Source organism: Pteronotus mesoamericanus, unplaced genomic scaffold (genome assembly GCF_021234165.1).
Source record: "Pteronotus mesoamericanus isolate MK-2021 breed Mesoamerican mustached bat unplaced genomic scaffold, CSHL_Meso_final scaffold_85, whole genome shotgun sequence".
In the NCBI taxonomy this organism is placed as follows: Eukaryota; Metazoa; Chordata; class Mammalia; order Chiroptera; family Mormoopidae; genus Pteronotus; species Pteronotus mesoamericanus.
The window spans coordinates 35,212,705-35,227,170 of NW_026555329.1; the positions used below are offsets into that span (position 1 = coordinate 35,212,705).

At 38.9% G+C, this 14,466-nt stretch overlaps 1 protein-coding gene across 1 annotated transcript in view; it reads right to left on the bottom strand.

Moving 5' to 3' along the window:
• FBXL13 (F-box and leucine rich repeat protein 13) overlaps nucleotides 1-14,466 on the bottom strand; it is a 234,885-nt gene that overhangs the window by 189,497 nt on the left and 30,922 nt on the right. The gene's annotated exons all lie outside the window — the stretch shown is intronic.

Sequence of the window (14,466 nt, forward strand, 5' to 3'; positions counted from 1 at the left end):
ATAGTTGACATACAAAATTTTAAGATATTTAAAGTGTACATCATGATTTGATATACATACACATTATGAAAGGATTCTCCCCCTAATTAATCTATCCACCACTTCACATATTTATTTTTGTGTGTGTATGAAAGAGGGAGAATATTTAAGTTCTAGTCTCTTAGCAAATTTCAATTATACAATACAGTGTTATCAGCTATGGTCACCATGTTTTACATTAGATCCTCGGACCATATTCATCTTATAGCTGAAAGTTTTTGTCCTTTTACCAACCTCTCCCTATTCCTCCACCCCTAAACCCCTGGCAACTACTTTTCTACCCTCTAAAACAAACATATTTTTGTTAAATCATTTTTATTTTTATTCTATTACAGTTTTCCCCATTTTTCCCCCTTTGCCCTCCTCCGCCCAATGAGGCAGTTGATGAAAGACAAACACCATATGACCTCACCTATAAAACAAACATATTTTTTTAAAAAATAACAGATTTTTCAAGAAAGTAAGGAAAATATCCAGGTCCCCAATCTCCATAAACCCAGACTCATAACTAAGTACACAGGCCGCAGTTGCTGGGGTGGGGAAGCCCTGGGGATGATCGCTGCTTTCCATAACAGATAGGTTCAGATCTTACTGTCCACACAGGGGCGGAGAAAGCCACTAGGTTTGTGCAAAGCTGGAAGTTGTAACTGAGTGTGTGTGAGGGACAGAGAGGGACGGAGGGAGGGGTTAGGGCGAGGGAGGGGAAGATAGATCCACGATTATGAGAGAGATTAAAAAACAAAAAAACCTACCTATTGGCAGCAAATGCCTTGCCTTAGGTTTTAAAAAATATCCCAAAGAATTTGTAACCAAACCAGCTATCTTGAATTTTGAAGGGACTTGAATTTTTAGTTATTTGTGGGATCCAATTTGAATTTATTACCATTATAATTGGATTTGATACATTAACATGCAAAGAGTTTCCAAGTTGGTAGTAACTGTGGGGCAGAAATAAATACCACACTCTCTAAAAAGACACAGCCTCAAACCAGGCATTATAAGATTTCCACAGATCAAGCCCCAGCAAAATAAGCTCTCCATAAAAGTTACAAAACACATGAAGGAAAAAATCCAACAATAACCAACAACAGTAACTTTATTACTAAAATCATCAGGTAGTAATTAAAAACATTAAGGTAATAAAGGCATACAAAGAAAATTAAATTCTTGAGAAAAGCTGTTTTTGAAAAAGGACTGGGCAGATTGATAAAGGAACCAAATACAATTTATGGGAATTAAAAATATAATGACTGAAATTAAAAACTCAATGTTTACATTCTATAGCAGTTGAAACCTAGCTGATAAGAGAATTAGAAAATGAAAATATGTACTGAAATTATAGATGATAAGGCATAGAGAGAGAAAGGGATGGAATGTACAAAGGAGATTAAGAGACACACTTTATAACATGAAAGGGTCCAACGTTCTATATACCTTTACAGAATTTCCAGAAGTAGAGAACAAAGAAAATGGAATCAAAGCAACATTCAAAAACACCACAGATAAAAGTGTTCTAGAACTGATAAGAAGCAATAATTTTCAGTTTCAAGAAGTACAAGAAATCCCACACAGGAAAATCAAAAGACACCATGGCATTATCGTGGAATTGCAAAAGGGCAAAATCAAAGGAAAATCTGAAATGCAACTAGAGACAGATGATCTACTAGAGAATGTCACTTACCAACCACAGAATGCAGAAGGCAAAATACTTATCAATCTCAGATACCACATGCAAGTAAAAGGATGAACATTAAGTAAAGACACTTTAAGACAAGGAAAGAGTTAGCCTCCAATAGGCTCTTCACATAGACTCTTTAGAAGCTCTAAAAGACTTTGGAATCCAAAGAAAAGAGTCAGATGAAATAATAATGATGGGCAAAGAAACTAAGTATGAGGGTAAAGCCATTAACCTTATACAAAAATGTAACGATGATGACCGAGGTGGAGTTACAAAACAAGGTGGAACAAAACAGTAGACAATAGTAATATTCTAAAACTAGAGGAAATGTTCTTAATTCTGGTAATTATTCCAGAAGGAATAATATATATTAATTTACTTTAAGCTTTGGTAAGGTAAATGAACATGCTACACATATTTAAGAGAAATCGCTGAAATAGTAGAAATAGAATGTATATTTTCTAAAACATGAAAATGGGGATAAGAAGGTAGATTTTAAAACTCAATAAATAAAAGCAAAAAAGAAGAAAAAAGAAGCATATAAAAGGGAGATAAATAGTATAAAATGAAATGAGAAGAATAAATTCAAGTATATGCAATACAGAACATTTAAAAAATTCACTGGTTAGAAGGCAAACATTATCCCTAATAATGGTTTTGCTTTAATGTTTTTCACTCTGATATTAATATAGCTATTAATTTTCATGCACAGGTGCACAGGGGTTCACTTCTCTCCACATTCTTACTAACACTTGTTTTCTGATATTTTTATGATAGCCAATCTAACTGGTGTGGGGTGATGTCTCATTGTGGTTTTAATTTACATTTCTCTGATGATTAGTGATGTTGAGCATCTTTTCTTATAATCATGTTCCTTGTTTTTTTTCTTTCTTTCTTCTTAAAAAGTTTCTTTAACATTTCTTATAATACTGGTTTTGTGATAATGAACTCCTTTAGCTTTTACTTGTCTACTTGTCTTCCTCTTTATTTCTTCAATTTTTTAAAGGATTTTATTTATTTATTTTTAGTGAGAGGGAAAGACAGGAAGAAAGGCTGGGAAAGAAACATTGATATGAGAGTGAAACATTGATTGGCTGCCTCTTGAATGTGTGCCAACCTGGGACCAAACCCACAACCCAGGCATGTGCCCTGACTAGGAATCAAACCAGCAACCTTTTGCTTTGCAGGACACCCAACCAAGTGAGTCACATGGGTCAGTGCTCTCCCTCAGTTTTAAATGATAGCCTTGCTGGGTAAAGTCGTCTTGGTTGTATACCCTTACTTTTCATCACTTTAAATATTTTATTCCCATCCCTTCAGACCTGAAATATTTCTGTTGTAAAATAAGCTGACAGTCTTATGGGAACTCCCTTGCAGGTAACTGTTTTTTCTTATGCTACTTTTAAGATCCTCTCTCTGTCTTTAGCCCTTTCCATGTTAGTTAAAATGAGTCTTGGTGTCAGCCTGTTGGGGTTCATCTTTTTGGGGACTCTCTATGTGTCCTGGACTTGTGTGTCTTTTTCTTTCCCCAGGCTACACAAGTTTTCAGCCATTCATCAATTCCTTGCTTTCTCTCTTCTCTTTATGGCACACATATGATGCAGATGTTGTTATGCTTCATGTTGTTCGAGAGGTCCCTTAAACTGTCCTCATATTTAAAATTCTTTTTTTTCTTTTTGCTGCTCTGATTTGATGTTTTCTGCTACATTGTCTTCCAAATAACTGATTCTATCTCTGCTTTATCTAGCCAGTTGTAGATTCCTTCTAGTGTATTCTTTATTTCAGATATTGTATTCTGTCTTGTTCTTTTATATTGTTTCTATGTCCTTTTTAATGTTTACTTTCTCTTTGTTTAAGTTCTCACTGCATTTATCTGTTGTTCCCTAAGTTCCTTGAGCATCTTTATAATCATTTTTTGAACTCCGTCTCTGCAGATTACTTGCCTCCATTTCATTTAGTTCCCTTATGGTGATTTCTCCTTCTCTTTCTTTTGGGGCATTTTTTTTGTCTCTCCAATTTGTCTGCCTGTTTCTATTTATTTCTGTGTTTAAGTAGATCTGCTACACCTCCTAGTCTTGGTATGGTGGCCTTATATGGTAGGTACCCTGTGGACTCTCTAGTGCAGACTCCCTGATCATCTGAGCTAGGTACTCCAGGAATGTCCCTTGTTTAAATTTGTGAGCCCTCCTGTTAGAGTTTAGTATTGATTTATGTTGGCCTGTCTGTGGGTTGGGTTGCCCCTTTTGCTGGTTCACTATGAGAATTGACCTTGACCATAGTGTATAAGCTGGTATGTGGGGGCTGATGTCACAAAATGGAATTCAACCCAGCAAGGCCTGGTGTCCACTGATATCTCCCATGAGTGTGCCACTCATGGAGCTAATTAGGTCATGTTCTAAATCCTACCAAGCTGTGTTGGTTCTGGGGCCTCTTGGGATGGACTCCAGTGCAGGAAAATGTCAGGTACTGTCAGTGACTGGACCTGGGCCACGTCTTTGGAGCTACAAATCAATTCACAGATTGTGGCTGCCTCTTCTGGGCCTGGGTGTGCATGGGAGGGGCCAAGCTACACACCAAGGCTAGTTTCCATGAGCACTGAGCATGGGGGTGAGTCAGCAAAAGGCCCAAGGCAGCTCCCTGTTAGGCTCAGTCCCTGAAAGAGCCTCTGGTGGTACATGAGTTACATGAGGTAGGTTCTCAGAGATTTACCAGGTAGAGGCAAGTGGCATTCTCTAGCCTGATACAGATTCAAGCTCAGTGCCACTACTAGGTATGAGGCAGCTCAGCAAATGTCTCAAGGTGTACCAAGGCCAGCTGCCACCTACCAGTTGCCTGCAGACCTTTGTCATGAGGTGTGGTCTCATGGAGTCACCCAGGTAAGGCCAGAAGAGTTCATTAGGCCCTAACAGACCAATATTTGGCAATTTGAAGGGAAAGTTCCTCAGAGGAATGGTAGTGCCGTTCAGGCCTTCAAGAAAAAATGACCCCCGCCCTAGAACCACACAACTCAGTCCCTCTGTAAGTCTGCCCAGACCTCCTCAAGAGTCTTCCAAGAGATTCTGCACCACAAGCCCAGGCTGGCCAGAGCCACCTGACAATTTTGCAGAGCACAAGCTCAGTAGAGTATAGTACCTCCCATGGGGGATGGCAGCACTTCTCTAGCACACGGTGAGGGAGGAAAATGGCCCCCATGCCAGGGCCACACAATTCAGTCTCTGATACCCTTGAGTTTGCCCTCAACAGCCTTCCAAGAAACTACACCACAGAACCAGGCAGCTGAGTCTTCCACATGGTCTGAGCTCAGCAGGGTGTGGTGACAGAGTCAGGAAGGTGGGGCTAGTTAGTACATTCCTCCAGGCTGATGCAGTGTGGAGGAGAGTGCTCAACTTAGGAAAGGGGCATCTGCGGGCATTGCAGGAGAGGGATTCAGCACAGGGACCCTGGCAGCTACCCATTAGCTCTCTCCACAGCCACAGAACCCAGTCTGTCCTTGCACAGCTCCAGTCCTTTGTCATCCAGCCCTTCTTCTGCTGGAGCCCAGGGTGAGTTGCCATAAACAATATATTGTGTACTGGTCCTTTAAGAGGGCACCTGGTTTCTAGCAGACTCTCATCTCTCCCTGGCAGATAAAATCCCCACTGATTTTTAAAGCAGACATTATGCGGGTTCCTCTTCCGGCTCTGGTGCTGAGCTGGGAAGCCCAGCATGAGGTTAAAAACCCACACTTCTCAGGAGGGACTTTGCAGCTGAGCTCTCTCTCCAGATTCTCAACTGCCAGACATTGGCATGGGCCCAGCCCTTTTCATTTCTCTACCCTTCCTACCAGTCTTGATGTAGTCTCTCTAAATCCTAGTTTATAAGATTTCTGTTCAGCTAGTCTTCAGTTGGTTATTCAGGGTGATTGTTCTGTAATTTAGATGTAATTCCAGTTTGGACCTGAGAGGAAGTATATGTAACTTCCACCTACTCTGCCACCATCTTGGATTCCTCCACATTCAAAATTTTTAACACTACACTTTCAATAAGAAGGGAAAGTAGGTTGTGTGACAGCAGAAAGGAGATTTATGATTATTGTGTACTTCCCCTGTGCTAGGAATTTCATTTTAATTCTCATAATAACCCCGTTATTTGTCCATTATTATCCTAGTTTAAAGATGGAGGTACCTAACTCCACACCATTTTCCAGTTTTACCAGGATTCAGGTTGCTACATATAATACAGGATGCCCAGTTTAATTTGAATTTTACAGAAACAATTTGTAAATTTTTAGTATAAGTACCTGCAAATTAATACCAATATCATAGAATGATGGTTGGAAAGCTGACTATGACTGCCAAGATCTAGTTAGAGTATAGAGAAAAAGGAGAATGCCAAGGTCAACATCCAGATGTGCTGTCAGAGAGCTTGGGAATAAATGAAGAGAGAGAAACCTATCATGAATACTGATAAATAATCCCCCAAGAAAACAACAAGGAAATGTCATGCCATATAAACAAACAAATAAACAAACAAACAAAAAACACTTCAAGAAACAAGCATGGTCAAATGCTACAGAAAGAATAAAGAAGATGAGTGGTAACCATAGGTGATTAGATTTGTTGATTAAGAAATTCCTGGGACCTTACTGAGACCAAGATTGTAGTGGGAGGCCTTAAAGGAAAACATAATTTGCCATTCATCCAACATTTAGAGAGCATCTAGGGGTTATGAATTCAAAGCACGTAATACACTTATCCTGTCCTCAAGGAACTTACAGTCCAAGAAAAAGAAACAGAGAATAGACAATTATTCTGTATGAAGTACAACAAGAAGTACTTCAGGAGTAACTTATGTATGCAGGGTAACTAACCAAAACCAAGGGACAGGACAGAAGATCAAAGGTAGCCTAGCTTTTCTGGAAAAGATAACCTCTGAGGTGTTCCTAAGTAGAAAGGAGAAAAGGGAGGACTATACAGAGAGGTTGGAGAGAGTGCCTTGCATTTGGGTAATAAAGAGTAACTCTGCATGGATAGACCAAAGGATTCCTGTGGGGTAATGGTAGAAAATGAAGGTGAGAGGTAGTCAGGAACTACAACATGAAGGACCCTGTGGGACATGCTAAAGTCGATGAGGATTTTAAAGTGAAGAAGAGATTTTAAGCAGGAAAGTGACATGAATAAATGTGACTTTAGGAAGATAGCTCTGGGTGTACAAATGAAAAATGAGTTGGGAGGTCAATATCAAGAAGGTACTGAAAGACCCAGTGAAGTAATTTTGGTAATAATATCACTGACAGATGAGTTTCAGAGAAAATAGAGATTACAAGTTAAAAAAAAGAAAAGAATATGCAGTGGAGGATAAAGGAAAAAAGTCAAAGATTATTTCCAAATCCTAGCTAGGTCAGTCAAATTGAAGATAATGCTATTCATTTAGAAACAGGATAGATGAGAGAGAGTTAGAGAAAGGAAATGATGAGTTCTATTTTGGAAATGATGAATTGGCTTGTGCCTTTTGAACACACAGGTAGAGACTGTTCAAAAGCAGTTTCTGACGGTCTCAGTGGGCAGGTAGGAGATAGAGTCAAGGAGTTTGACAACACACATAAGGACAAAAATAGAATATTAACTCAAAAGATTATGAATGTTGAGAAATACCTTAAAGTAATGGAGTGAGTTGAATACATTTACAGACATGAGGGAATAAATCAATAGAAAGAAAGAAATTAATGATGGGGCCAGGGAAGGAAGGAGCAGAGGGGACAGCTGTCTCCTAATTAATTTTATCTTGTAGTGCAATAAAAGGAGAGTTGTCTTCTAAACATAAAACACAAACTTTTCAGTTAATTGGTAAATTCCTTTCATGCAGATCCCAAGCCATCTAGAACAGATGGTAAACTGCTAAAATGAATTAGGCTCAACCAACCATTTCAATGGAACATTGTATGGTATGGAAAGAAAAACACGTGGCAAGACAGGAAGCATGAGTCAAGAATAAATGGTGAGTGGTGTGAGTCATGCATTTAAGATCAATAAAGAACCTGGCTCTGCATCTGACTTTATTACTTGTAACCTTCCCACCCATCTAGTCACCAAGGCTTAATGCTATCCTATAAGCCTCTTCGCTTACCCTTTCACTCTACAGACTCTTGGTTCCAGAATTCAGCTTTGGTTCTCACGTGGGCCTTTTCCTTTTCAATCCCACTGATGCTATCCTAGTGCTCATTCTTAGAGAAGACCCCTTCTGCCTCCAGACTTTACCTAACCCGTTTGACCCAACCAAGGCAGAGGTAGCAGAGAGAAGACAGGTGAAGGGTAAAGAGAACAGCCCAACTCCTGAGTGCACACTCAAGGCCTCAAAAGTATAGCCCCATCCTATCATTCCAATTTTATATCTTGCTACTCCCAACATAAATTCTCTATTCTAGTCAAACTGACCTACTCAACCACTTTCTCCCATTTCCCTGGCTTTATTTTTCTTTCAGTTCTTTCAACAAATATTCCACAGAGAGAAGCCTTCCCTAACAGCACTGTCTAGCACACCCGAACCACTCTGTTTTAAATTGAGGTATAATTTACATTTAACATTATATTAATTTCCATTGTACAGCATAGTGATTCAATTTTTGTATATATTGCAAAATGATCACCACAGTAAGTCTAGTTAATATCCATCACCGTACCCAGTTGCAAGTGTTTTTTCTTTTTCTTTTTTTTTTGCCATTTTAAAAATGATTTTATTTATTTATTTTTAGAGAGAGGGGGAGGGTGGGAGGAAGAGAGGGAGAGAAACAACAGTGTGTGTTTGCCTCTCATGCACCCCCTACTGGGGACCTGGCCTGCAACCCAGGCATGTACCCTGACCAGGAATCCAACCAGCCATCCTTTGGTTTGCAAGCTGGCACTCAATCCACTAAGCCACACCGGTAAGAGCAAGGTTTTTTTCTTTTTCTTTTGATGAGAACTTTTAAGGTGTACTCTCTTAGCAACTTTCCAAATTACAATACAGTATTATTAACTAGCATCACCATGCTGTATATTACATCCCCATGACTTATTTTATAACTAAAAGTTTGTACCTTTTGTCTCTTGTCACCAATTTTGCCCACTCCTCTATCCCCTCTCCCCAGCCTCTCGCAACTACCAACCTGTTCTCTGTATGTCTATGAGTTCAGTTTTTTGGTATTTTCCTAGATTCCATGTATAAGTGAGATCATACAGTATTTGTTTTTTTCTTAATTATTTTACTTAGCATAATGCTTTCAAGATGTTTATATTGTTGCCAATAACAAGATTTCCTTCTTTTATGGCTGAAGAATATTCCATTGTCTTCTTTATCCATTCATCTATAAGTGGACATTTAGGTTGCTTCCAAATCTTGGCTATTGTAAATAATGCTGCAGTGGACACTGGGGTGCATATATCTTTTCTAGTTATTGTTTTCATTTCATTCAGATGACTACCCAGAAGTGGAATTCCTGGGTCATATGGTAGTCCTATTTTTAATTTTTTTTTAGATTTTATTTATTTATTTTTAGAGAGAGAGAGAGGGAGGGAGAAAGAGAGGGAGAGATACATCAATGTGTGGTTGCCTCTCAAATGCCCCCTACTGGGGACCTGGCCTGCAACCCAGGTATGTGCCCTGACTGGGAATTGAACCAGCAACCCTTTGGTTCACGGGCTGGCACTCAGTCCGCTAAGTCACCCCACCCAGGGCCGATTTTTAATTTTTTGAGAAACCTCCATATTGTTTTCCAATAGCTACACCAATTTACATTCTCACCAACAATGCATAGGGTTCCCCTTTTTCTCATCCTCACCAATACTTATTTATTATCTTTTTGATAATAGCTATTCTGACAGGTGTGAGGTGATATTCATTGCGGTTTTGCTTGCATTTCCCTGATGTTGAACATCTTTTCATGTGTCTGTTGGCTATCTGTGTGTCTTCTTTGGAGAAATTTCCATTCAGGTCCTCTGCCATTTGTAAATTGGATTGTTTGGGATGTTTTACTATTGAGGTATAAGTGTTCTTCATATGTTTTAAATATTAACCCCTTATCAGATATATGATTTGGAAATATTTTCTCCCATTTGGTTGATTGCCTTTTCATTGTTTTTTTATTTTTTGCTGTGCAAATGTTTTTTAGTTTATCTAGTCTCACTTGTTTTTAATTTGCTTAATACTTTTATTAAGTATATTAACATCTGAGAATTAAAAGGAAAATAAGAAACATATTTTCCATGGGACAGCCAAGAAATTTAATTAGTACAAAAGATTTATTTGTTGAGTAAGGAACCCCTTGTTTATTTTTGCTTTTTTTCCCCTTTGTTGTTCCTTCAGTAAAGGTGTTCATCCTTTAACCTGATTTATTTTCTTCATAGCACTTTATTCTGTATGACATGGTCTTGTGTATTTGTTTATTTGTTTACTGTCTGATTCTTCGCACTAAAATATAAGCCCCATGAGAACAAGGCTATTTGTCTAATCCTCTTCTATTTCCCCAATATCTAAAACAGAGCCTTGTACATTATAGGCATCCAATATAGTAGTTAAATAAATGAAATAAAATCTTGATTGAGCACCTGCTTGTGCCAATTTCTTAGATGCTGAGGATCAAGAAGCAATTAAAACAGATGTAATTCCTGAACCCCCAAAGCATATAATTTATGGGGAACAGAAAAAAAACAAGACGTTCTTAAAATAATAGCAGTTTACAATGAGAAGTGCTTTGAAGGAAAAGAACCAGGCAATATAACAAGCATTAAATTTATGCTGGGTAGATAAGAGAGGTCACTTTGATGGGTGACATTTAAACTGAGATGTAAAGAAAGAGAAAAACCTAGTCACGCTAACAGTGAGATGGAAAAGAGGTACAAACAGGACAACAACATGAGCAAAAGCCCTCTAGGATTTCCTGAATGCAGTCCTGACATTTTCCTCTTCTGGGATGTTTGTTTCCACCCAAGATTTACAGATGTTTAAAGCTAGAAGTGATTCTAGAGGCCATCTAACCCACCCTCTTCTAATTTTTACAGAAGAAGCTACAAGTACATTCTCTTTGCTAGGGATTTTCAAACTCTTTAAACTGAGATTGAGAGAAGTCAGATGCTATGTGGGAAGTCAGCAAGCCAGCAGGGCTTAGTTTAGATGCCAGTCATCATGACTTGCCACCCAGTGGCTTCATCATTCAGTCATCTAAATTCAATGTGCTAATAATAGCTACTTCTACTGAGAAATTACTATATACTGGGCATTGTTCTAAGCACTTCATATGTATTAATTCATTTACTCCTCATAATAGAAAATGCAAGGGATATTATTATTATTCCCTGACAAATAATACAGTTTAGAAACAATAAGATTAAGCAACAAGCCCAATGTGACACAGCTGGTGACAGAATCAGCCACCCAGATTCCAGAGTATCCTCTCTCAGTATCAAAGTAGCTGCCTCTCTCTGTGGTGTACTTTTTCATCCTTCAAATGGATGTATCGTTTCACAAGGGGGGGGGGTCAAATTAGTGTGCCTCTTGTACAATTTAAAAGTCATTAAAACTTTATAATAAGATAAATTATAAACTACTTAATTTAGATAGTATTAGTGATTACTGACATGATCAAAGCAAGATCTATGGGCACAGCAATCTTCCACAAAAAATAAACTGATCCTAAACCAATTTTTAGATATTTTGCTTCATCTGCTTTTTCACCCACACCACAAATCAAGGAAACACATATAGTTCCCTGATAGGGCAATGTGGTTTGGGAAACTTTCCACATGCTTATAAAACCTGGAACTATTCCGCTTTGTTGAATTGAGGTCAGGCTGACCCCTGAGGTTATCAAAACATGCATTCAAAAAGTCATTGAGAATACTCTTTTGTTTAGCAATTCTAAGTAATTTAATCCAAAAGGCCTGAACCATCTGGTTCTTCTCCTGCAACATGGTTTGAGTTTTAATAGCTATCCAGGGTTTTTTTGGTTTTTATTCCAAGTGAGATGATGAGTCACCAACACTACAAAATCTGAAGGTGATTTTATAACTTTCTGCAAGTCTACATGCTATATATCTTGTACAAACAAACAAAACATTGTAGTTTAAAATGAAAGACAGCCCTAAGGCACTACTTCTATTTTTTAAACTAATCAAGCAATTTTACATTGTAAGACAACTGTATTACTTAACTATATTATTTAGACTTTACAAATTCATCAACATAAGGCTTTTCTCTGTATTACTTGCCAAACTACACACATACAGAAAAAAAACTTTGCATTTTCATGGAAACTGGTCTTTGCCAACACTCCCACTAGCTCTGAGTTTGACTGATAGTGTGTGAGCCCTACCATCTGCTAACTAAGCAGCCTTTCCTAATGAGTGAAACTAAAAAAATTATTATAAAACAGAACCTGATTTGTTTTCATGAGTTGATGTAACTGAAACTAAAAATGAAGTCTATAGTTTAAATGTGTTTTCCAAGTAAGTTAAAGTTGTATCCCATTCCACATTGCTGTTTTTAATTATTCCTTCAAAAAAAATTAGACAATCTAAATGTACAAATCTCAATTTATTTTAAAAACTAATACTTTCAAAAACTTTAAATAACTCACATTACATTTTTATGTTTTTATACCTTAATTTCTCAGGTCCCTGAAAATTAGTTGACCAAAGAAGTCACCAAGTTAAATTGTATTTTTAAACTATGATTTAAAAATTAACTTTGTGGACTTCTGGTCAAGATGGCAGAGTAGGCAGACATGACCTGCCTCTTCCCACAACCACATCAAAATTACAACTAAAAAATAGAACAACCATCATTCAAAACCATCAGAAACAACCTGAATGAAGTCTGACAGCTACAGAATTAAAGAAACCATATCCACCGAGACTGGTAGGAGGCAGATGCAGAATGGGCTGGTCGTTCACCCATGTGTGGTGGGTAAAATTCAGGAGGGATATCTCAGGAGCAAGGAATCCCACCCCATACCAGGCATCCCACCCCAGGGTTCCAGTGCCAGGAAGATAAAACCCCATAATTTCTGGCTGCAAAGACCAGCAGGGATTGTCAGTGGAAGAAACTTCTGGAGCCCCAAACAGTTCCCCTTAAAGAACCCACAGACAGATTTACCTACTCAGACTTACCCCTTCTGAGCTCCAGCACTGGGGTAGCAGCTTGAAAGTGGCATACAGGGAGGAACAGAGGTATCTGGCATCAAGATGAGCAGAGGCCATTGTCCCTCTACTAAACTCTCCCCTGGAGAGTAGGCAAGCCAGAGCCATATCTGAGATTATGTCAACCTGGCTAACATGTTTGGACCCACCTTGCAGATCCCCAAAGACTCTGTGCTACCCAGCTTACGGGCCCACCCAAGCTGCTTTTCCATGAGTGGCTGGTCTTTGCTCATGCTTCACAACTTCCTAAATCTTCTCAAGCATGCAATAGCTGGCCTTAGTAAGCCCCTGGCATGGCATGAGCAGCAGCCAGCATAGATTCACAGCTTGGCTTTGCCTGGGAATCTCCAAGCCCAACACAAGTAGCAGCCATCTCAGATTACTTTACAGCTCTGACAGGGTGGCCCCAGGCAAAACAGAGGTGGGAAATGACCATGGCCCGAACCTGCCCAGGAACCTGAGGGCCAACATACTCAGCGGGCAATTACAGCCACGGTGGAGCACCACCACCCTGCCCCTGCACTGCTGATCCTCCCCAGAGGGCAGAGGTTGGTGGTAAATGGTCACAGCCAATCTTTGCAGCTGAGTGGCCTGGGTAAATCCTTCCCATTGACCTTCCAACAGCAATCAAGGCTCAACTACAAGAGGAGGGTATACTCTGTCCACACAAAGTGTGCACCCTCATAGGGGAGGCTACAGGACACCTACGACATTAGACTATGCTACCAAGACAGGGAATCAAAGCAGTTCTATGTAATACATAAAAACAAACACAGGGAGGCTGCCAAAATGAGGAGACACAGAAATATGGCCCAAATGAAAGAACACCTCACAACTCCAGGAGAAGAACTAAACAAAATGGAGATAAGCAATCTGTCAGATGCAGAGTTCAAAACACTGGTTATAAGGATGCTCAAGGAACTTAGTGAGGACCTCAACAGCATAAAAAGTTTCCAGACAGAAACAAAGGATACACTCACTGAAACAAAGAAAAATTTACAGGGAAACAACAGTAGAGTGGATAAAGCCGAGAATCAAATCAATGATTTAGAACATAAGGAAGACAAAAACAACCAATCAGAACAACAAAAGAAAAAAGAATGCAATAAAATGAGGATAATATAAGCGGCCTCTGGAACAATTTCAAGATGTCCAATATTCACATCATAGAGGTGCCAGAAAGAGAAGAGAAAGAGCAAGAAATTGAGATCTATTTGAAAAAATGAAAGAAAACTTCCCTAATTTAGTGAAGGAAATAGACATGCAAGTCCAGGAAGCACAGAGATTCCCAAACAAGATGGATGCAAAGAGGCCCACTCCGAGACACATCATAATTAAAGTGCCAAAGATTAAAGAAAGAATCTTAAAAGTAGCAAGAGAAAAGAAGTTAGTTACGTACAGGGGAGTTCCCATAAGACAGTCAGCAGATTTCTCAAGAGAAACTTTGCATGCTGGAAGGGACTGGAAAGAAATATTCAGTCATGAAAAGCAAGGAAAAACAGCCAAGATTGCTCTACCCAGCACAGCTATCATTTAGAATGGAAGGGCAGATAAACAGCTTCCCAGACAAGAAAAAACTGAAGGAGTTCATCATCACCA